Source organism: Macaca mulatta, chromosome 15 (assembly GCF_049350105.2).
Source record: "Macaca mulatta isolate MMU2019108-1 chromosome 15, T2T-MMU8v2.0, whole genome shotgun sequence".
NCBI lineage: Eukaryota > Metazoa > Chordata > Mammalia > Primates > Cercopithecidae > Macaca > Macaca mulatta.
The window spans coordinates 80,190,746-80,215,721 of NC_133420.1; the positions used below are offsets into that span (position 1 = coordinate 80,190,746).

Below are 24,976 nucleotides of genomic sequence, written 5' to 3' on the forward strand. Positions count from 1 at the left end.
GTTGAAAATCACTTAACCATATATGTGAGGGTTTATTTCTGGGCTCTATTCTATACCACTGGTCTATATGTCTGTCCTTATGCTAGTATTGTTTTGATTACGTAGCTTCGTAATCAGTTTTGAAATCAGGAAGTGTGGGTCTTTATACTTTGTCATTTTTTTTTCTCCAAGATTATTTCAGCTGTTTTGGGTCTCTTGAGATTCAATATGAACTTCGGAAAAGGATTTTCGGCCAAAAAGGCCACAGATTTTCATAGAGCTTGATTGAATCTGTAGATCACTTTGGGTAATATTGTCATTTTAACAGTATTAAGACTTCCAGTCCATCGACATGGGGTGTCTTTCCATTTATTTGTCATCTTTAATTTCTTTCAGCAATGTCTTGTAGTTTTTTGAATGTGAAAGTCTTTCGCTTCCTTGGTTAAATTTATTCCTAAGTGTTGTATTCTTTTTGACATTATTGTAAATGAAATTGTTTATTTTCAGATTGTCATTGTTAGTGAGCAGAAATTCACCTGACTTTAGCATGTTGGTTTTGTACCCTACGCCTCCTTCCTGGGTTCATTCGTTAGTTCAAACAGTTTTTAGAATTTTTTTTCGAGTTAAATTTGCATTTTTCATTATTTTAAGTTCTAGTGTACATGTGTACAATGTGCAGATTTGTCACATAGATATACATGTGCAGTGTTGGTTTGCTGCACCCATCAACTTGTTGTTTACATTAGGTATTTCTCCCAATGCTATATCTCCCCCTACCCTCCACTCCATGACAGGCCCCAGGGTGTGATGTTCCCTGACCTGTGTCCAAGTGTTCTCATTGTTCAACTCCCACTTATGAGTGAGAAGCTGCTGTGTTTGGTTTTCTGTCCTTGTGATAGTTTGCTAAGAATGATGGTTCCCAGCTTCATCCATGTCCCTGCAAAAGACATGAACTTATCCTTTTTATGGCTGCATAGTATTCCATGGTGTATATGTGCCACATTTGCTTTATCCAGTCTGTCATTGATAGACATTTGGGTTGGTTCCAACTCTTTGCTATTGTGAATAGTGCCGCAATAAACATACGTGTGTATGTGTCTTTATAGTAGCATGATTTATAATCCTTTGGGTATATACCCAGTAATGGGATTGTTAGTTCTAGATCCTTGAGGAATCACCATACTGTCTTCCACAATGGTCGAACTAATTTACATTCCTACCAATGGTATAAAAGCATTCCTGTTTCTCCACATCCTCTCCAGCGTCTGTTGTTTCCTGATTTTTTAGTGAATGGCATTCTAACTGACATGAGATGGCATCTCATTGAGATTTTGATTTGCATTTCTCTGATGACCAGTGATGATGAGCATTTTTTCATATGTCTGTTGGCTGCATAAATGTCTTCTTTTGAGGAGTGTCTGTTTGTAGCCTTTGCCCACTTTTTGATGGGGTTGTTTGTTTTTTTCTTGTAAATTTAAGTTCTTTGTGGATTCTGGATATTACCCCTTTGTCAGATAGATAGATTGCAAAAATTTTCTCCCATTCTGTAGGTTGCCTGTTCACTCTGATGATAGTTTCTTTTGCTGTGCAGAAGTTCTTTAGTTTAATTAGGTCCCATTTGTTGATTTTGGCTTTTGTTGCCATTACTTCTTGTGTTTTAGTCATGAAGTCTTTGCCCATGCCTATGTCCTGAATGGTATTGCCTAGGTTTTCTTCTAGGGTTTTTATTGTTTTAGATCTTATGTTTAAGTCTTTAGGCCATCTTGAGTTAATTTTTGTTTAAGGTGTAAGGAAGGAGTCTGGTTTCAGCTTTCTATTTATGGCTAGCCAGTTTTCCCAGCACCATTTATTAAATAGGGAATCTTTTCCCCATTGCTTGTTTTTGTCAGGTTTGTCAAAGATAAGATTGTTGTAGATGTGTGTTGTTATTTCTGAGGGTTCTGTTCTGTTCCACTGGTCTATATCTCTGTTTTGGTACCAGTACCATGCTGTTTTAGTTACTGTAGCCTTGTAGTTCAGTTTGAAGTCAGGTAGCATGATGCCTCCAGCTTTGTTCTTTTGGCTTAGGATTGTCTTGGCAATGCGGGCTCTTTTTTGGTTCCATATGAGCTTTAAAGTAGTTTTTTCCAATTCTATGAAGAAAGTCAATGGTAGCTTGATGGTGATAGCATTGAATCTATAAATTACCTTGGGCAGTATGGCCATTTTCATGATACTGATTCTTCCTATTCATGAGCATGGAATGTTTTTCCTTTGTTTGTGTCCTCTTTTATTTCATTGAGCAGTGATTTGTAGTTCTCCTTGAAGAGGTCTTTCACATCCCTTGTAAGTTGTATTCGTAGGTATTTTATTATCTTTGTAGTAATTGTGAATGGGAGTTCACTCATGATTTGGCTCTCTGTTTGTCTGTTCTTTGTGTATAAGAATGCTTGTGATTTTTGCACATTGATTTTGTATCCTGAGATTTGCTGAAGTTGCTTATCAGCTTAGGGGGTTTTGGGCTGAGATGATGGGGTTTTCTAAACATATAGTCATGTCATCTGCAAACAGAGACAATTTGACTTCCTCTTTTCCTAATTGAAAACTCTTTATTTCTTTCTCTTGCCTGATTGCCCTAGCAGAATTTCCAATACTGTGTTGAATAGGAGTGGTGAGAGAGGGCATCCTTGTCTTGTACCAGTTTTCAAAGGGAATGCTTCCAGTTTTTGCCCATTTAGTATGATATTGGCTGTGGGTTTATCATAAATAGCTCTTATTATTTTGAGATACATTCCATCAGTACCTAGTTTATTGAGAGTTTTTAGCATGAAAGGGTGTTGAATTTTATTGAAGGCCCTTTCTGCATCTATTGAGATAATCCTGTGGTTTTTGTCATTGATTCTGTTTATGTGACGGATCACATTTATTATTTTGCATATGTTGAACCAGCCTTGCATTCCAGGGATGAAGCCAACTTGATCATGGTGGATAAGCATTTTATGTGCTGCTGGATTCGGTTTGCCAGTATTTTATTGAGGATTTTTGCATTGATGTTCATCAGGGATATTGGCCTAAAATTCTCTTTTTTTGTTGTGTCTCTGCCAGGCTTTGGCATCAGGATGATGATGGCCTCATAAAATGAGTTAGAGAGGAGTCCCTCTTTTTCTGTTGTTTGGAATAGTTTCAGAAGGAATGGTACCAGCTCCTCTTTGTACCTCTGGTAGAATTCAGCTGTGAATCTGTCTGGTCCTGGACTGTTTTTGGTTGGTGGGCTATTATTGCCTCAATTTCAGAACCTGTTATTGGTCTATTCAGAGATTCAGCTTCTTTCTGGTTTAGTCTTGGGAGGGGGTATGTGTCTAGGAATTTATCAATTTCTTCTAGACTTTCTAGTTTATTTGTGTAGAGGTGTTTATAGTATTCTCTGATGGTAGTTTGTATTTCTGTGGGATCAGTGGTGATATCCCTTTTATCATTTTTTATTGCATCTATTTGATTCTTCTCTGTTTTCTTCTTTATTACTCTGGCTAGTGGACTATCTATTTTGTTGATCTTCCCAAAAAACCAGCTCCTGGATTCACTGATTTTTTTGAAGGGTTTTTTGTGTCTCTATCTCCTTCAGTTCTGCTCTGATCTTAGTTATTTCTTGCCTTTTGCTAGCTTTTGAATTTGTTTGGTCTTGCTTCTCTAGTTCTTTTAATTGTGATGTTAGGGTGCTGATTGTAGATCTTTCCTGCTTTCCCTTGTCGGCATTTAGTGCTATACATTTCCCTCTACACACTGCTTTAAATGTGTCCCAGAGATTCTGGTGTGTTGTATCTTTGTTCTCATTGGTTTCAAAGAACATCTTTTCTTTCTTTCTTTTTTTTTCTTGATGGAGTCTTGCTCTATTGCCCAGGCTGGAGTGCAGTGGCACGATTTCCACTTACTGCAAGCTCCGCCTCCCAGGTTCACACCAGCCTCCTGAGTAGCTGGGACAACGGGCACCCGCCACCATGCCCGGCTAATTTTTTGTATTTTTAGTAGAGACGGGGTTTCACCGTGTTAGCCAGGATGGTCTCAATCTCTGCACCTTGTGATCCACCCACCTCGGCCTCCCAAAGTGCTGGGATTACAGGCATGAGCCACCGCACCCGGCCTCAAAGAACATCTTTATTTCTGCCTTCAATTTGTTATTTACCCAGTAGTCATTCAGGAGCAGGTTATTCAGTTTTCATGTAGTTGTGTGGTTTTGAGTGAGTTTCTTTTTTTTTTTTTTTTTTTTTTTGAGACGGAGTCTTGCTCTGTCCCCAGGCTGGAGTGCAGTGGCCGGATCTCAGCTCACTGCAAGCTCCGCCTCCTGGGTTTAGGCCATTCTCCTGCCTCAGCCTCCCGAGTAGCTGGGACTACAGGCACCCGCCACCTCGCCCGGCTAATTTTTTGTATTTTTTAGTAGAGACGGGGTTTCACCGTGTTCGCCAGGATGGTCTCGGTCTCCTGACCTCGTGATCCGCCCGTCTCAGCCTCCCAAAGTGCTGGGATTACAGGCTTGAGCCACCGCGCCCGGCCGAGTGAGTTTCTTAATCCTGAGTTCTAATTCAATTGCATTGTGGTCTGAGAGACCGTTTGTTGTGATATCTATTCTTTTACATTTGCCAAGGAATGTTTTACTTCTGATTATGTGGTCAATTTTAGAATAAGTGTGATGTAATGCTGAGAAGAATGTATATTCTGTTGATTTGGAGTGGAGAGTTCTGTAGATGGCTATTAGGTCCGCTTGGTCCAGAGCTGAGTTCAAGTCCTGGATATCCTTGTTAATTTTCTGTCTCAATCTGTCTAATACTGACAGTGTGGTGTTAAAGTCTTCTATTATTATTGTGTGGGTGTTTGAGTCTCTTTGTAGTTCTCTAAGGACTTGCTTTATGAATCTGGGTGCTCCTGTATTGGATGCATATATATTTAGGATAGTTAGCTGCTGTTGCTGAATTGATCTCTTTACCATGATGTAATGGCCTTCTTTGTGTCTTTTAATCTTTGTTGGTTTAAAGTCTGCTTTATCAGAGACCAGGATTGCAACCCCTGCCTTTTTTTTTTTTTGCTTTCCATGTGCTTGGTAGATCTTCCTCCATCCCTTTAATTTTTTAGTTTTTTTTTTTAATTAAAAAGTAAACTTTAATGTCAAAAATGCAAACTTGGGGAGGGCAGAAAGATCACACAAAAGGCTGTCACTTCACACTTGGAGGGTTGCACAGCGGTGGGGCAGAGGTGCTCTTCTCTTCCCAGGCGGTGGGGCGGGCGGGCAGATGCGCTCCTCACTTCCCAGATGATGCCGGGGCTGGGCAAAGTCCTCCTCACTTCCTAGATGGGGCGGCAGCTGCACAGAAGCACCCCTCACTTCCTAGATAGGGCAGTGGGTGGGCAGAGGCACTCCTCACGTCCCAGACAGTGGGCAGCTGCGTGGAAGCGCTCCTCACATCCCAGACGGTGCGGAGGCCGGGCAGAGGCACTCCTCACTTCCCAGACAGGGCAGTGGCAGGGCAGAGGGGCTCCTCTCTTCCCGGTTGGTGCGGCAGATGGGCAGAGGCGCTCCTCACATCCCAGACGGTGTGGCAGCTGGGCAGAGGCACACCTCACTTCCCAGACGGTGGGCAGCCGGGGGGTGGGGGTGGGGCGCTCCTCACTTCCCAGTCAGTTGGGTGGCCAGGCAGAGGCGGTCCTCACTTGCCAGATGGGGTGGCGGCCAGACAGAGGCTCTCCTCACTTCACAGACAGGATGGTGGCTGGGCAGAGGCGCTCCTCACTTCCCAGGTGGTGGGGCAGCTGGGCAGAGGCACTCCTCACATCCCAGAGGCAGGGCAACCAGGCAGAGGCACTCCTCACTTGCCAGATGGGGCAGCGGCTGGGCAGAGGCTCTCCTCACATCCCAGACAGGGCGGTGGCCGGGCAGAGGCACTCCCCAGATCCCAGACGGCTCCCTTTATTTATTTATTTATTTATTTTTTGAGACAGAGTCTCGCTCTGTCCCCCAGGCTGGAGTGCAGTGGCGTGATATCGGCTCACTGCAAGCTCGGCCTCCCGTATTCACACCATTCTCCTGCCTCAGCCTCTTGAGTAGCTGGGACTACAGGTGCCCACCACCACACCCAGCTAATTTTTTGTGTTTTTTTAGTAGAGACAGGGTTTCACCGTATTGGCCAGGACGGTCTCGATCTCCTGATCTTGTGATCCCCCGGCCTCAGCCTCCCATAGTGCTGGGATTACAGGTGTGAGCCACCACGCCTGGCCTCCATCCCTTTATTTTAAGCCTATGTGTGTCTTTGCACATAAGATGGGTTTCCTGAATGCAGTACGCTGATAGGTCCTGACTCTTTATGCAGTGTGCCAGTCTGTGTTTTTTAATTGGAGCATTTAGCCCATTTACATTTAAGATTCATATTGTTATGTGTGAATTTGATCCTGTCCTTATGATGCTAGCTGGTTATTTTGCCCCTTAACTGATGCAGTTTCTTCATAGCTTCCATGGTCTTTACCATTTGGCATGTTTTTGCAATGGCTGGTACTGGTTGTTCCTTTCAGTGTTTAGTGCCTCCTTCAGGAGCTCTTGTAAGGCAAGCCTAGTGGCAAAATCTCTCAGCATTTGCTTGTCTGTAAAGGATTTTATTTCTCCTTCACTTATTAAGCTTAGTTTGGCTGGATATGAAATTCTAGATGGAAAATTCTTTAAGAATGTTGAATATTGGCCCCTTCTTCTGGCTTGTAGGGTTTCTGCAGAAACAGCTGCTGTTAGTCTGATGGGCTTCACTTTGTGGGTAACCCGACTTTTCTCTCTGGGTGCCCTTAACATTTTTTCCTTCATTTCAACCTTGGTCAATCTGACAATTATGTGTCTTGGGGTTGCTCTTCTTATGGAGTATCTTTGTGGCATTCTCTGTATTTCCTGAATTTGAATGTTGGCCTGCCTTGCTAGGTTGGGGAAGTTATCCTGGATATATCCTGAAGAGTGTTTTCTAACTTGGTTCCATTCTCCCCGTCACTTTCAGATACACCAATCAAATGTAGATTTGGTCTTTTCACATAGTCCCATATTTCTTGGAGGCTTTGTTCATTTCTTTTCACTCTTTTTTCTCTTATCTTGTCTTCTCACTTTATTTCATTAATTTGATCTTTAGTTGCTGATAATTCTTTCTTCTGCTTGATCGAATTGGCTATTGAGCCTTGTGTATGCTTCATGCAGTTCTCCTGTGGTTTTCAGCTCCACAAGGTCATTTAAGCTCTTCTCTATACAGGTTGTTCTACTTAACCATTCATCTAACCTTTTTTCAAAGTTTTAACTTCCTTGTGATGGGTTAGAACATGCTCCTTTAGATGGGAGAAGTTTGTTATTACTGACCTTCTGAAGCCTACTTCTGTCAACTCATCAAAGTCATTCTCCATCCAGTTTTGTTCCCTTGCTGGTGAGGAGTTGTATTCCTTTGGAGGAGAAGGGGCGTTCTGGTTTTTGGAATTTTCAGCCTTTCTGCTCTGGTTTCTCCCCATCTTAGTGGTTTTATCTACCTTTGGTCTTTGATGTTGGTGACCTACAGATGGGGTTTTGGTGTAGATGTCCTTTTTGTAGATGTTGATGCTATTCCTTTCTGTTTGTTTTCCTTCTAACAGACAGGCCCCTCAGCTGCAGGTCTGTTGGAGTTTGCTAGAGGTCCACTCCAGACCTTGTTCACCTAGGTGTCACCAGCGGAGGCTTCAGAACAGCAAATATTGCTGACTGATCCTTCCTGTGGAAGCTTCATCCCAGATGGGCACCTGCCTGTATGAGGTATCTGTCAGCCACTACTGGGAGGTGTCTCCCAGTCAGGCTACACGGGGATCAGGGACCCACTTGAGGAAGCAGTCTGTTTTCAGAGCTTGAATGCTATGCTGGGAGAACCACTGCTCTTTTCAGAACTATCAGGCAGGGATGTTTAAGTCTGTAGAAGCTGTCTGCTGCCTTTTGTTCAAATATGCCCTGTGCCCAGAGGTGGAATCTAGAGAGGAGTAGGCCTTGTTAAGCTGTGGTGGGCTCTGCCCAGTTTGAGCTTTCCTGCCTCTTTGTTTACACCATGAGCATAGAACTACCTACTCAAGCCTCAGCAATGGTGGATGCCCCTCCTCCCACCACGTTCCAGTATCCCAGGTCGATCTCAGACTGCTGTGCTAGCAGTGAGCAAGGCTCCGTGGGCATGGGACCTGTCAAGCCAGGCATGGGAGGGAATCTCGTGGTCTGCTGGTTGTGAAGACTGTGGGAAAAGCACAGTATTTGGGCAGGAGTGTATGGTTCCTCCAGGTAGTCACTCATGGCTTCCCTTGGTAAGGAAAGGGGAATCCCCCGACCGCTTGTGCTCCCAGGTGAGGCAATGCCCCACCCTACTTTGGCTCGCCCTCCATAGACTGCACCCGCCATCCAACCAGTCCCAATGAGATGAACCAGGTAACTCAGTTGGAAATGCAGAAATCACCCATCTTCTGCGTCAGTCTCACTGGGAGCTGCAGACCAGAGCTGCTCCTATTCAGCCATCTTGGAAGTGCCTCCTAAATTTGCCTAGATTTTTTTTTTTTTTTTTTAGGGTTATACATATGAGATCATGTCATTTGTGAACTGAGATAATTTTACCTCTTCCTTTCCAATTGGATGCCTTTTACTAGGTTTTTTTCTTGCCTCATTTCTCTGGCTAGAGCATTCAATACTATGTTGAATAGGAGTTGTATATGTGGGGATCCTTGTTTCTGATCTTAAGGAAAAAGTTTTCAGTTTTTCATCATTAAGTATGATGTCCACTGTGAGTTTTTCATCCATGCCTTTATCGTGTTATGACGTTTCTATTTCTAGTTTAGTGAGTGTTTTTTTTTTAATCGAGAAAGGATGCTGAATTGTGTCAAATGCTTTTTTTTGTAGAGATGCATATTGAAGTACAGTCATGTGCTGCATAAGGACATTTTGGTTAACAAAAGACTGAATATATGATGATGGTTTTGTAAGATTTAATACTGTATTTTCACTGGCCTTTTGTATGCTTAGGTACATAATTGCCTACAGTAATCAGTGTAGTAACATGCTGTACAGGCTTACAGCCTAGGAGCAATAGGTTATACCATATAGCCTAGGTGTGTAGCAGGTTGCACCATGTAGGTTTGTGTAAGTCAACTCTGAGATGTTTGCACAGTGATAAAATTGCTCACTGATGCATTTCTCAGAATGTATCCCTGTCATTAAGTGGTGGATGGCTGTATGTAAGGATGATTTCTGGGACTGACTTTAAAATACTGCAGCAAAGAAGAAAAGGGGATTGATAAAGCAAGTGTGGCAAAATCTGGATAATTGTGAGGAATAGATGATACTTATTTGGGGATTCATTAAATGATTTCTACTTTTGAATATGTTTGGAAATTTATATAATAAAACCTTATTGGCCGGGCGCGGTGGCTCAAGCCTGTAATCCCAGCACTTTGGGAGGCCGAGACGGGCGGATCACGAGGTCAGGAGATCGAGACCATCCTGGCTAACTTGGTGAAACCCCGTCTCTACTAAAAAAATACAAAAAACTAGCCGGGCGAGATGGCGGGCGCCTGTAGTCCCAGCTACCTGGGGGGCTGAGGCAGGAGAATGGCGTGAACCCAGGAGGCGGAGCTTGCAGTGAGCTGAGATCCGGCCACTGCACTCCAGCCTGGGCCACAGAGCCAGACTCCGTCTCAAAAAAAAAAAAAAAAAAAAAAATAATAAAACCTTATTTATTTATTTAATTTTTATTTTTTTTCGAGACAGAGTCTCGCTCTGTTGCCCAGGCTGGAGTGCAGTGGCGTGATCTTGGCTCACTGCGAGCTCCGCCTCCCGGGTTCACGCCATTCTCCTGCCTCAGCGTCCCGAGTAGCTGGGACTACAGGTGCCCGCTACCACGCCTGGCTAATTTTTTTGTCTTTTTAGTAGAGATAGGGTTTCACCATGTTAGCCAGGCTGGTCTCGATCTCCTGACCTCATGATCCACCTGCCTTGGCCTCCCAAAGTGCTGGGATTACAGGTGTGAGCCACCGTGCCCGGCCTATTTTATTTTATTTTAATTAATTTATTTTTTGAGATATAGTTTCACTCTTGTTGCCTAGGTTGGAGTGCAGTGGCATGGTCTTGGGTCACTGCAACCTCCGCCTCCTGGATTCAAGTGATTCTTCTGTCTCAGCCTCCCGAATAGCTGGGATTACAGGCATGCACCACCACTTCCAGCTAATTGTAGTTTTGGTAAGATGGGGTTTCACCATGTTGGCCAGGATGGTCTCAAACTCCTGACCTCAAGTGATCCTCCCGATGTGGCCTCCCAAAGTGCTGGGATTACAGGTGTGAGCCGCCACACCCAGCCTATGCAATAAAACTTTTGGAAAGGAAAAATATTATTAAAGTTCTCTATATTGTGTTCTTTTTATTTTGTTTATTTTTGTATTTGGTACAAATACAAAATGTAGTATGTAGAATGTGTAGTAATTTCTAAACCTGAATTATTTGGGGGGACTTTGAAAAAACTGTAGATTCTGTGAGTAGATTCATCAGGCTTGGGGGTGGGACTTGGTCCCTGGAAGTGACTGGGATGCAGCCAGGTTTAGGAATTGTAAATAGGAGTAAGGCTTAAAAAAGGGAGTAGCAGCAGTATCCCTTGTGTTCTTTCTTGCAAGCCAGGAGAACATTCTTCTTTAGTGGGAGAGGAGCAGGGCTTGGAATCACAAATTCTACTTCAGACAGTAAGCCTAGGTGACCGTGGTTGGACAGATAACTTTTTAACCGCTTTGGGTTACTTCAGCCTTGGAAAAATTAGGAGGCTAACCTAAGACCACTGGAAAGCTCCCTGAGTTAATTATCGCACAAGCGAGACTGGCTGATGCCAGCTTTAGCCTGCGAGAGAGAGAGAGAGAGAGAGAGATAGATACTGATCGCCAGAAAGGAGGGGATTAATATGGAATAATCCTGTGTACTTATAGAAGAGGATATTGGCGTGTCTGCGTTGGGTTAAGTTTTTAGACAGGGAAATAATTAAAAATCCCCAAAGGTATTTTTGAGGGGGAGGAAAGGGAGGGAGAATCTTGCTTTATTAATTATTTTTGGTGCTTATTTATTTAAATAAGCATAAGTAGTAGAAGTGTGACATTTTATAGTTATTTTCTACATTGCAAAAAGAAAAACACAGGCTCTTCTTGGATGGTCTAATGGAACCACAACCTTGACATACTTAATAAAGTTAAACATTGCGCAAGGAACTTTTCTTTTGAGGCCTTTAAGAATGTTCAAACATGTCTTGTTAGCTCACTAACAGGTCCAATTGGGATGTAGAGGAGATGCTGGTAGCGTGTCAGATCCTGAGTCCCCCAGGCACTGAGATTAGCCCCAGATTGCATCCTGGGGGTTAGTGTGGAACTGCTAATAGCTTTCAGTCTTTTACAGTCTAGAATTCAGAGGGAAAGGGATCTTAGGGACTCTGGGGGCAGGTCTTCCTTTTGTAGATGACAACTGAGGCCAGGAGAGGAGGCCGATTTACCCGAGCAGAGTGCTCCTGCTGAGCCCAGGCGGTTTCCATTTCCCGGGGTCTCTGTTAGGATTGCAGCACCTTCAAAACATTTAACATACTTCCCTGCCGGAAGCCACATCCTTCAGTGGTGACACCCAGAGGCAGCCCTCTTGGTCTTTTGCTTGTTTTGGAAAGATGCAGCGTGACTGCTTTTATTGTTACAGCACTGGGTGGTCTGCCAGTGAGCACGTAGTATAAATAACAACTAATAAATAATTTTACAGCAGAAGTCCTAAATCTTTCCAGATAGTGCACTGGTGCATGGCTGTCAAATGCCAGACAGATCCTAAGAAAACAGTAACTTTAACCCATCCATCTTTTACGTACATGGCACATTGTTGTCATAAAATTTTCCTAAGGTTTTAGTGGCTTAAGGGAGAAAATGTACATGTGAAAACACATACACAAACACACCCACATATGCATAGCTACCCTTACTGGCGGCATGATTGCTTCCATTTTTAAACATGACCACTTGACACCTTTCTGAATTTTTCCTGTATTTTGGCTACAGTAACCTATTTTATTTTACAGCAGTAAATTTGAGCAGACGTGATATTTTTTGATAAAAGGATTCTCTAATGTTTTCATTCTGGGCCATACTTTCGCATTTGTTTTAGTGTCAGAAATGGTTAAGTTGATTTGGTTTAACTCATAGTGTAGGTTCGCCTTTCTTTTCAACCTCTGGAGAGCCAGGTACCTGAGTTCTGTGGTATCCAAGACCTCTGGCTTTTCAGCTGAGTTGGGGGTTAGGATTCTGGACTTACCCCTCCCTGGAATTTCCCAAGCCTTAGCTGCTTCTCTCGTAAATTGCGGATAATATTGATGGCACAGGGTGACTTTAAGGATTGAATATGGTACCTTACATAAGAACGCCCCAGCCTAGGGTCTCCATATGAAGGTCTTGATGAGTGTTGGTTCCCCTTGACTTCTGTGTTTTTACCTTATACCCCCTTTCTGTTGAAATCCTACCCACAGCAGAGCCTGTTCTCTCTTGAAGCCGTCTGGAATGGAAATAAGCTGTGCTCCTCTGTATTTTCATAGTGTACTGTAACGTACCTCTCCTGTACAGTCTTTGATGTGATGTCTTTCACTCTGTTGATGACATGGGACATGTCTGCACCTTCTCACCCTCCAAGCTGGCTGAGCCATGAGAAGGAAAGCTGACTGAAGGCAGAGGCTGAGGCTGAGTCCTGTAGCTTCGGCAGGATTAGCACGGTGCTGGCCACATAGCAGGCATGATCGTGGATGAGCCCTCAACAGATGTGAGGTGTAATTGTTTAAAATGTTCTTAATGAGAACACATGGACACAGGGAGGGTAACAACATACACCGGGGCCTATCGGGGAGTAGGGGGCACGGGGATGGAGAGGATTAGGACAAATATCTAATGCATGTGGGGCTTAAAACCTAGATGACGTGTTGATAGGTGCAGCAGACCACCGTGGCACACATATACCTATATAACGTAACTGCATACTCTGCACATATATCCCAGAACTTAAAAAAAAAAATTGTTCTGGCTGGGCATGGTGGCTCACGCCTGTAATCTCAGCACTGTGCAAGGCCGAGGTTGGCGGATCACCTGAGGTTGGGAGTTCGAGACCAGCCTGACCAACATGGAGAAACCCCATCTCTACTAAAAATACAAAATTAGCTGGGTGTGGTGGTGCATGCCTGTAATCTTAGCTACTCTGGAGGCTGAGGCAGGAGAATTGCTTGAACCCTGGAGGCAGAGGCAGGAGAATTGCTTGAATCTGGGAGGTGGAGGTTGCGGTGAGCCGAGATTGCACCATTGCACTCCAGCGTGGGCAACAAGAGCTAAACTCCGTCTAAAAAAAAAAAAAATTGCTCTTAAGTCATTAGAATATACATACTCATGAGATGGTAGCCATCTCCCTCATTCTTTCTGCTTCCAGTCTGCCCACGTCTGTCTCTAAACTCTGTCACTTGGAGGTCCTCTGCCCTTCACCTTGACTTCCCTGAGGAGGTGCCAGGTTTATAGAGTAGTGGTTAACTGCATGCAGCCTGACCACTTCCTAGCTGTGTGTTATGGATTGAATTGTACCCCCTCAAAAGATGTTGAAGTCCTAATGCTCCAGCCTCCAAATATGATCTTATTTGGTAAAGAGTCTTTACAGAGGTAGTTGAGGTAACATGAGCTCATTAGCGTGGGCCCTAGTCCAGCATGGGTAGCATCCTTATTAAAAGAGGAAATTTGGACACTGAGACAGACATGGACAGATGGAAGACAATGTGAAGACACGGAGAATCCCAGCTACAAGCCAAGGAACGCCTGAGCCTCTCAGAAGCTTGGAGCAAGGCATGGAACAGAATCTCCCCCACAGCCCTCACAGGAACTGACACCTTGATTATTGATTTCTAACCCCTAGAACTGTGAGCCAATAAACTTCTGGTTCAACCACCCAGTTTCTGGGACTTTGTTATGGCAGCCCTGGGAAAGTGATATGTAGTGGGGAGTAGGCAACTTTATAAATCTTTTCAGCCTTATTTTCCTTATCTGTAGAATGGGATGATGTGACAAATTGCACCTATCTCATTGGGGGGTTCTCAGGATTAAATCGTGCCTGGCATTTTGGGATAGATGTTAAAAAATAGCATTCATTCAATGTTATCATCCATAGACTCTGACTTCCTCATCCTGGATCGCTTTTAAACTTAGTAGTCTCTTGAGTTTTTACAGAAGCCTCTTCAGTCAGGTTTTGGTGGCCATAAGATCTCAAAATCTTAGTGTAAAACAGCATTCCCCCAAGTTTGTGGCACCAGGGAATGGTTTTGTGGAAGACAATTTTTTTGCGGACTGGTGAGTAGGGGCAGGAGATGGTTTGGGGATGATTCAAGTATATTGCGTTTATTGTGCACTTTTTTAATTTTAATTTTTTTTATTATACTTTAAGTTCTAGGGTACATGTGTACAACGTGCAGGTTTGTTACATAGGTATACATGTGCCATGTTGGTTTGCTGCACCCATTAACTCATCATTTACATTAGGTATTTCTCCTAATGCTATCCCTCCCCATGCCCCCACTCCATGACAGGCCCCAGGGTGTGATGTTCCCCTCCCTGTGTCCAGGTGTTCTCATTGTTCAGTTCCCACCTATGAGTGAGAACATGCGGTGTTTGGTTTTCTGTCCTTGTGATGCTTTGCTGAGAGATACGGCTTCCAGCTTCATCCATGTCCTTGCAAAGGACATGAACTCATCCTTTTTTATGGCTGCATAGTATTCCATGGTGTATATGTGCCACATTTCCTTAATCCAGTCTATCATTGATGGACATTTGGGTTGGTTCCAAGTTGTTGCTATTGTGAATAGTGCCACAATAAACATACGTGTACATGTATCAGTCTTGCTCTGTTGCCCAGGCTGGAGGAATGTAGTACTGCAATCTTGGCTCACTACGACCTCTGCCTCCTAGGTTCAAGTGACTCTGCTGGCTCAGCCTCTTGAGTAGCTGGGATTACAGGCGTGTACCACCATGCATGGCTAATTTTTGTGTTTTTAGTAGAGACGGAGTTTCATCATGTTGGCCAGGCTGGTCTTGAACTCCTGACCTCAGGTGATCCACCTGCCTTGGCCTTCCAAAGTGCTAAGATTACAGGCGTGAGCCACCATGCCCCGCCTTGTGCACTTTAGTTTTATCATTATTACATTGTAATATATAATAATTATACAACTCACCATAATGTAGAATCAATGGGGAGCCCTGAGCTTGTTTTCCTGCAACAAGGTGGTCCCATCTAGGGATGATGGGAGACAGTGACAGATCATCAGGCATTAGATTCTCATAAGGAGCATGCAGCCTAGATCCCCTGCATGTGCAGTTCACTGATAGGGTTTGCACTCCTATGAAGCTGCTGATGTGATAAGAGGCAGAGCTCAGGTGGTAATGTGAGCAATGGGGAGTGACTGTAAATACAGAATAAGCTTCACTTGCTTGCCTGCCGCTCACCTCCTGCTGTGCAGCCTGATTCCTAACAGGCTATGGATTGGTACTGGTCCATGGCCCAGGGGTTGGGGACCCCTGTTGTAAAGCAAATCATATTTGTCACCCAGACTTGAGTGTAGGGGTGCAAACATGGCTCACTGCAGCCTCAACCTCTGAGATTCAAGCAATTCTTCTACCTTGGTCTCCCAAAGTTCTGGGATTATAGGCATGAGCCACTGTGCCCTGCTAGGAATTTAGTTCTAATTAGGGGTTTAATTTCCTGACAAAGTGCTCAGCAACAAACAAGTCATATCTGTAAAATTGTCCCATTGTCATGAGTTAATGTGTGTTGACTGGCTGAGCCCTGGTCTCTCTGGAGTTGCCATTTTAACTGGGAGCTTTTGTTAAACCCTTTGAATATATTGATTTTCTTGCTTTTAAATGCCTGTCATTATAGGCTATAGGAAGTAGGGTGTGGATTATTTGGTAGTTGTTAGGGGAAAAAAACGTCCATGGCTCCTGCTTGGTGTGTGCAGTGTACGCAGCACCGAAATCAAATGTGGCTTCAGCCTGCCACTGAGCATACCTATGTGGCACTGGGCCAATTGCTCAATCCTTTGGAACATCTGTTCTCTCTCCTTTGCAAAATAAAGGTGGCAATACCTGCCCAAGAGGCAGTTTTATGGTTCAAGTAAGATAACATAGGTAAGGAAACTCCTTTTTGATGTGGTGCATATTCAACAAAGGTTAATTCCTTTTCTCTCATCTCCCTCGTTCCTCAGTGGTTACAATCTGTAAGAGCAATGGCTGAAATGTTGGCCACTTCACTCGTGATATTGCAGTTCCTTTTGGACAGGTAAAGAGCTTATGTCCCTCAAGTTGTACACCATGAAAAGCTGCCTGCCACCTACATGCTGAGAACCCACTTGGAGTGACACAGTTCGGATTAAAAACTTTATTTCCACATGGTCTGAAGTGAATTTGATGTATGACTTCTTAGCTTTTTTTGTGATTGTATAACTTATGAGTTGTTTATTATTATTATTATTTTTTAAAAAGCCTGAAAGTACGAAACATTTGAAGAATGAAGTATCACGAGATGGGTGTGTGTGTGCGCGTGTGTGTGTGTGTGTGCACGCGCGCGCGATAGCTAAAAAAGTAAATTTTCCTTTAGCTCATGCTCTGTATGAATTGGTCATCTGTATACATTAAATGTATATTTTTGAAGTTCTCTATGATAAATCTGCATTAGTAACTATGGCTATTTGAGCACTTGGGCTTCAGATAACATCAATATACCAAAAAAATTTCAAAGGTTTTTTGTAAACATCAATGCAGACAGTATTAATCTCTATATAAAACAGAACTTCAGTTTGAGCTTAATTGAATTAGTCACTTGGTATCAGATGTAGGAGACTGGTCTTCAGTTTGACTTAAAAGCAATAGGGAAGGAAAAGAAAGAGGCATCGAATGTTCTGTTTTGGCATCATTTTATTTGTTTTGCTAATTTGCTAGTCTCAAAGCCACTCTCAGATGATGCCATTAAAAGGAGGTGGGATATTTGCCATTTTCCAAGTAATGACACATGATAGGAGAGATCAGTCATACCCTATTTTGACCAATATAACTCATTCTATAACTTTTTTTGATCCCTTTAAAGTAAAATGATCTTATTTCTTACTAAAATAAAAAAGCATACATCCTATAGGGGAAAGGTCACAACACAGGGGTAGTTCCCAAAGGTTTTTATACTCCCCTCTGATTAATAATTATTTTCACAAACTGTGCTCAGGTACACCATGATTTGGGTTGCTGTGTGATCTGGAAGTCAATGTAAAGTGAATCATTATAAAGTGAATCATATTTTCCCATAGGAGTCCAGTTTTAATTAGGGGTTTTATTCTTGACAAAGTGCTCAGCATCATATAAATCATATATGTGGTTACTAATATAAAAGTAAAGATACTGCAATTTACATCACTGTAATAATTTAAAATAATAGCATTATACTCCTTGTTGCATACAATAGGCATGCATATAGTGCATACATTGATTATCCAAAGGGCCCAAGTGCTTTATAAAATATACATTCAACATATAAAATGCACAGCTTTGCCATGATTTAATGTATATGAAAGAACTTAATAAACTGTAGAATGCCATACAGATGTAAGTTGAAATTTTATTAGCCTTGTGCATATAGCTTAGCATAATACGTACATATAAAGACATTCCCGCATGTCTAATTGGGAACGCTTTTGCTCACCTTAGGATTTGGAAGGACATTTAGGGGTTTGGGTGACTCATAGCTCTGGATACCTAGGGAAATTTGAATGGATGCTTTTTGTTGTTAATATTTCTTTATTCTTGTATGTTCTGTTTCACAGCGTTTTCACTTGTTTCATTATGTAATCCTTTTCGAAGAGTAGGACACTGATGCTCACAGAGGATTCTGTGCTGTTTGTCACTGATAAATGCTTTTTTATTGCTGATACTCACTTTCAGAGTCACTTTGTGGCTAGGAAGTTGCAAAACTCAAACTAAAATCTGTGACTCCTCATTCTGTGCTTTTTCAAATAAGCCATAAGGGTCTGCTGTTTTCTCTGTAGTTAAGCAGATGCTAGTAAAATTATTTCAGGGATCTTAGAGTAGTGTTTAAAGAAGTTGGGATCACCCTTGAAGGGAACCATGACAAAGCCTGAAAATGTGGAGTCCTCATAGAAGACTTCGGTCTTCAGTTATGAAGATGTAGAGAGGAAGAGCTGTTTGTTTTTTCTTTTTCTTTTTTTTTTTTTTTGAGACAGGGTCTCACTCTGTTGCCCTGGTTGTAGTGAGGTGGTGCCATCTCAGCTCACTGCAGCCTTAACCTCCCTGGCCCAAGCAATCCTTTCACCTCAGCCTTCCAAGTAGCTGGGACGACAGGCATGTGCCACCACGCCTAGCTAATTCGTTTTTTTTGCAGAGGTGGAGTCTCCATCTGTTGCCCAGACTGGCCTTGAACTCCTGAGCTCAAGCAATCCTCCTGCATCAGCCTCCCAGAGTGCTGGGATTACAGGCATGGGCTACCATACCAGGCCCAAGGAAGAGACTTGAGTTTTTGCTCTTGTTTACCCACACTCTTGCCCTCATAATATTACTGAATACAGGAAGTCACAGGAGGCTGAGCAGGTGGACTACCTGAGGAAATCACGTGGAAAGGAAAAACTGGATCGTATTTCCTTGCCTTAGCATATTAGTAAAGTAATACTAGTCTATGCTGCAGTCGCAAATAAACTCTGAAATCTCAGTTATAATGAAGATTTATTAATCATGCAAAATCAAAGGCTCTCTTTGTGCCATGACTACGTGATCAGCACTGTTGCTATCCTGCAGTTCTGTCATCTTGGAGTTTGTTCTTGGAGTATGAGGAAGAGGGAGAGAAAACATGTGACTCTCCCTGGGTGAAGGGGTGTGATCTGAAGTCTTCCAGTTCTTCTGTGTGCTGAGATAATTGGCTTCTATAGCAATGAAATCATGACAGTGTCTCCGGTAACATCCTTGTTAATCACTTGAGAGGACTGTGCCTGACAATCACCTTGCTGGTTTTTTGTTTATTTAATAAACATTCATGGAATGCTTGTGTGCAAAGCATTGGGTTGAAAAGTTGATTCGATGCAGCAATTTGTTCCAAGGAATCACCTGAATTGTGTTGTATATTAACCATAATTTCTTTATTTGGGACATGGCTAGCCCACATGAAGTCTTTGTGCAAATTGGAAACAGGCATCCCTTCCTCAATACATTTTACTTCCATTTGTCAGAAAATTGTCATGCTGATTTTATTAAAAGAATGCCCTTTGCTGTTGTCCCTTGAAACATTGTCAAAATAAATATACAACCTAACAATGTATTTGAAGTGAGCAGTGCCCTCTTAGATGTGTCACTCTTGTGCAGTATACAACCTGCACAACTGTGTGTGACACCCTTTGCCCCCTTGCTTCCTACTATTGAATGTTTCTGGAATTTTGTAGATATTTTCAGGTAAACTTTATTTTCAGTCTTCGTAGATGTAGTGAGGCACCTTTCTTCTTCTTCTTTTTTTTTTTTTTTGGAAAAGACTACTTGAGTTCTGTTATGCTACAGGAAAAATGTCACTTCTTTTCATAGGATCAAATTCCCATTTTATTTGCTGTGGCAAATACTATCATTCATCTTAAAACTGGTTTGTTTTAAAGTTGTGTCTACCTTCCTCCATTGGTCTCTCTGTTCTTTGACCATTTACTACATTTTGAAAATATAGAGTTATCCTGTTACAATAGTTTCATTTTATTAAAAAAACTTTTACTCAAATAGGACCTTAATGGAATATCCTAACAGTGATAAATTCCTGCCCAGGGGCTAAAACATTTTGACATTATTAAGAAAAAAAGTTTTTCTGTTTGTCTGTATATGAAAGAGACCAACCCAACAGGCTGTGCCATTATTTATTAAATGAATAAATGAATGGACACATTGTAAGGGATATGTAGTAGTAGCTGTAAATGAATTGCTTTTTTTTTTTTTTTTTAAATCTGTGTTATGATTGCATATTATCACAGAAAGACCCAAAGCTAGAAAAGCCCATTAGTATTTCTTTGAGTTAAGGATCTCTGCTAAGAATGAAAGTACAATCATGTGTGAGGAAAGGATAGTATATTTAAAAGAATTCCAGGCCTGGTCTAATTGTGCTTTGATTACTGTCTCTAGGGAGTAATTCTTACTTCTTGGTAGGAAACCATGAGCAAGTCTGACCATTTGGTTTTGTGAAAATAAACTTCGTTTAATTTATTGACACGTTAGACATACCTGCCAAATTTTCTCATGCTTTTTCCCTGACATGTGTCTTGCCTGATGGAGTCACTGTAATGCAGTCGATGTGTTTTTAAAGAAATTATGTTTTGCTAAGGAATGTATCAAAATTGTTAAACCATGTTGCACCTTGTTCTCATTAGTCTTTGGAATGCAGCTGCCGGAACAGAAAGGGCAAGGGAGGCGGAGTGGTGGCTCTGCCTGCTCTCACCTCCTTTCCTTGCAGAGGCCCTTGGGCTCCATCGTGAGGTGCTGGGTCTCTGCCCGTCCTCGGGCAGCTTTGCCAGGAGAGTACAGTCGAGGAGCCCTGTAACTCCAGTCCATTGCTGTTCTATTTAGAAAAAGCCAACAAAAAAATGGCTTTCACCTCTGTGTACAACCTAGCTAGCTCCGATTGCTACACTGTGTGTAGAGGCGTATCTTGTTTTACTGTGCTGTGCTTTATGGCACTTTGCAGATACTGTGTTTTTTTAATGTAGGTTTGTGGTAACCCTGTGTTGAATTCTGTCTGCTGTTTCTCCAACACCATGTGCTCACTTTATGTCTCTGTCACATATTGCTAATTCTCACAATATTTCAAGCTTTTTAATTGTTATGTCTGTTATGGTGATCTGTGATCAATAACCTTTGATGTTACTGTTTTAATTCTTTTAGGGTGCCATGAACCATGCCCATATAAGACAGCAAACAGCTGATAAATATGTGTGTGTTCTGACTACTCCACCAACCGGCCATTCTCGGATCTCTCTCCCTCTCCTTGGGCCTCCCTATTCATTGAGACACAATATTGAAATTAGGGCAATTAATAACAATATAGTGGTCTCTAAGTGCTCATGTGAAAGGAGGAGTCGCACCTCTATCACTTTAAATCAAAGCTCGAAACAGTTAAGCTTAGTTAAAGGCATATTGAAAGGCAAGACAGGCTGAAAGCTAGGCCTCTTATGCCAAACAGCCAAGTCGTGAATGCAAAGGAAAAGTTCTTGAAAGAAATTCAAAGTGCTACTCCAGTGAAGGCACGAATGATAAGAAAGCAAACAGCCTTATCGCTGATACGGAGAAAGTTTTAGCAGCTACAACATTCCCTTAAGCGAAAGCCTAACACCCGGAGCAAGGCCCTAACTCTTTTCAGTTCTGTGAAGGCTGAAAGAGGTGAGGATTGATTCGTGGAGTGGGGATTCGTGGGAGTGGGGTCAAAATATCAACATTAACAGGAATTTGGAAGAAGTTGATTTCAACCCTCATGGATGACTTTGAGGGCTCTGAGACTTCAGTAGAGGAAGTCACTGCAGTTGTGCTGGTAACAGCAAGAGAACTAGAATTAGAAGTGGACCCTGAAGACATGAATAAATTACTGCAATCTCATGATAAAACTTGAATGGATGAGGAGTTACTTCTTATGGATGAGCAAAGAGTGGTTTCTTGAGATGGAATCTACTTCTGGTGAAAGCAGTGAACATTGTTGAAGTAACAAAGGATTTAGAATATTATAAAAACTTTTTGGTATGGTTTGGCTCTGTGTCCCCACCCAAATCTAATCTTGAATTATAATCCCTACATGTCGAGGAAGGGATCTGGTGGGAGGTAATTGGATCATGGGGTGGTTTCCCCTATGCTGTTCTCATGATAGTGAGTGACTTCTCACAAGATCTGATGCTTTAAAAGTGTTTGGCAGTTACCGCCTTGCTCTGTCTCCTGCTGCCACGTAAGACATGCCTTGCTTCCCCTTCACCTTCTGCCATGATTTTAAGTTTCCTGTGGCCTCCCCAGCCATTGCAGAACTGTGTGTCAATTAAACCTCTCTAGGTTATAAATTACCCAGTTTCAGGTAGTTCTTTATAGCAGTGTGTAAATGGACTAATACACTTGGTGTTTTTGCTCCTTTTTTTTTTTTATCTCCTTTTTTTCATCCTTGAATAACCTTTCTGCTAATGGTCCATCTGGCTAACTCTACTCAGCCCAAGTGTCACCTCATCTTTGAAGCCCTTCCTGATTTCCTCTGCTGATTTAGGTGCCCAGCATCCTTAGTGCTCACACTGAGCTTGATAAAATACATCTATCAAAACAATTACCTTGTAGCATAAATACTCATTTCTCCTGATTGGACTCTGAAGTCTGAGACTGTAGCTTTTAGTTTGTATCTCCATAAATGATCACAGGCTTGCTATATAGAAATTCAATGAATGAATTAAGGTAAGATTTCCAAGGTATTTTGCTCAGCAAGTCTTCAAAAGCCATTATATTCAAAAGCAGACGTTTCTACATCCAGTGAGTTAACATAGGTGAATGTAATGGCTTTGGTAAAGAAGTTATCTGAGTGAAAAACTAATTGAGTAGTTCGGTCAGCCTCAGCTTATTGCTCTCCCTCCCAACTGACATTATATACAAAGTCACCAGAAGGAAAGGTCTGCTCAGAGTAACCTTTCTGCCATGGTGACTCTGTTGGAAGTCATCCAGTGACACAAGACCCTGGAGGCAGCAGCTCTTATCCCTGGCTCTTTCATTTTGTGTGTTTCATTGTAGTTTGCAGAGCTTTTCCTAGGAGACTGGTTGCCTGCCCTGATGTGTCAGAGCTCCTGGCGGAGCCCCAGATTCGGGCTCCCTTGTACACCTTCTCTGGGGATTGAATTTTATTACCCAATAAAAATTGCCACGGAATTCCAAGAAATGTGACATTGAAATTCATCAGGCTGTTTTATCGTGTGATGTTTTCTTGTCTTGGTGCCTGGGACTAATGGCCAATGGGTTTGCATTATCTCTAAATTTGGGGGCAACTGTATCTTCATTGGTTGGAATCTTAGTATTGAGGATTGTGGCAGGTTTTGGCTGAGCTGGGTGGAGGGGCTGTGCGTTCTTACCCTGCAGGTCACTCTGGTGAGTGAAGATCTAAGGTTCTCAGAATGGAGGGAGAACATGGAGTGAAGCATGTAAGGGGCTGTCAAGGGTACTGGTTGCTCTTGTGTGGTCTGGGAGGCCTAGAGAGCGAGGAGTCTGTGCTGGGATGGGGTTTTCTTCATTCTCTTGTGTCAGGGTCTGGCTCACCCAGGCTACAAGAGCCAAATGCCTTTAAACTTGAGTGTGGCAAGATGTAGAGGAAAAGGGTTTTGGAGTTGGGTAGAGCTGAATTGGAATTTTGGTTCTGGCACTTCCTGTGGGACCATGGGCAAATTGCTGAGCCCCTCTGTTTAGGTTTTTTTTTTTTTTTTTTTCACTTGTAAGGTAGGACTCCTGATCCCTGTGGGCCTGCTGTGAGGATGCAAAGTGAGAGCATTTTGGCAGAACTCCTGGCACATTCCAGGCCCTCAGGAGTTATCACCCCCTTTTGTGAATGTCTGTTCTAACAGTATATTAGAAAGATACAGAGGCACAGAAAGGGAGAGTGGATTTTTGTTTCTGCATGCTGGCTTAGTGAAGTGGCCAAAATCACTAATATGACATTGATGTCGTGAGGGCTCTGAGCTCTGTGTGAGGGGCTTTAGCCTGGCCTCTTAACCAGAGGATCTGCTCAGGGGGCCCCTCTGGAAAAAGGGGGTAAGGGTCAGGAGGAAGCCTGAGTTCTAGTGTTTGCTTTGCCACCAACCACAAGTATGACCTTAGATAAATCACTTGCCTCAGTTTCCAGACCTGTTTGGAAATTGGTGTGGACCAGCTTTGAAATTTAATAGACATGAAAGTATTGTTATGAGACTATTAGAAAGTATTTTATAACTAAGAGTGGGGGTGGGTAGGGGCTTTCTCTTCCTTTCTTTCCCTCCTTTCCCTTCTTTCCATTAACAAGGTATTTAATTATCACAATCACAAAGAAATAACCTAGAAGCACTACTGTTAAAGTGATTTCCTGTAGAGGTCTTCAGATTTATTTCCAGAGGTTCCTAGGAAAGACTTTGAAGTTGGTTTAACACTTTACACCTGCTTTGCTGTCAGGTATTGGGCTAGCAGCTGGTCAGATTTGAATTTCAAAAGTCCATGAGTCAATTTATTCCTTAGCTCTTAGATAATGCTCTACCAGGATAAGCACATTTTAAAGGTGAAAATCTCCCTTTATGTAAAAATGTAAAAAATGCAGATGGGAAAGAATGGAAGGTAATATACTAAGATGTTAACTGATGGATGAGTGGTGAGGGTTCTGGATGAGTTTTTATTTTCCTTATACCCTTCTGTGCTTTCCAGGCTTTTTTTTCTTTTCTTTTTTTTCCAGTTTTTAAAAAATATGCCCCTCCTCCCACACAGCAAATGTAGTGCTATTATTTAATATTATAAGAAATACAGGATTTAAAAAGTTTGTGACTTGCCCGGAAACTAAAGAGAGCTAGTATATCTGAAAAATCCCAGAAGGCAGACAGGGCCCAGCCAGTCTGAAACGTTTCTTTAGCTCCAGCCTGGTGCACACCCTCCCCCTCCTCCCCCCTCCCCCTCCTCCTCCCCCCCTCCCCCGCTCTGCTGCTCAGAGCTGGGACAAAACATTCTCCTTCTGGCAAGGCCTTCCTTATGAAGGAAGTCACATACCAGTTTTGGTGAGTCTGGAGGATTAATGAGCTGCTAAAACTCAACTTCTTCATCTCCTGAAGCTTCCTTTCAAACTACAGATTCCAAATATGACCTACCACAGCCATCTGCCACCTCCCAGTACACTTCTGATTTGTGTGCTTCAACACACACTTCCAAGCAGCGCCCAAATTCCTACCGT

The 24,976-nt window shown here is 42.5% G+C and overlaps 1 protein-coding gene and 1 pseudogene across 2 annotated transcripts in view; both read left to right on the forward strand.

Annotated features, from left to right (window-relative positions):
- SAXO1 (stabilizer of axonemal microtubules 1) overlaps positions 1-24,976 on the forward strand; it is a 120,658-nt gene that overhangs the window by 41,930 nt on the left and 53,752 nt on the right. The window lies entirely within an intron of this gene.
- LOC144334782 (uncharacterized) lies at positions 5,122-20,605 on the forward strand (annotated as a pseudogene).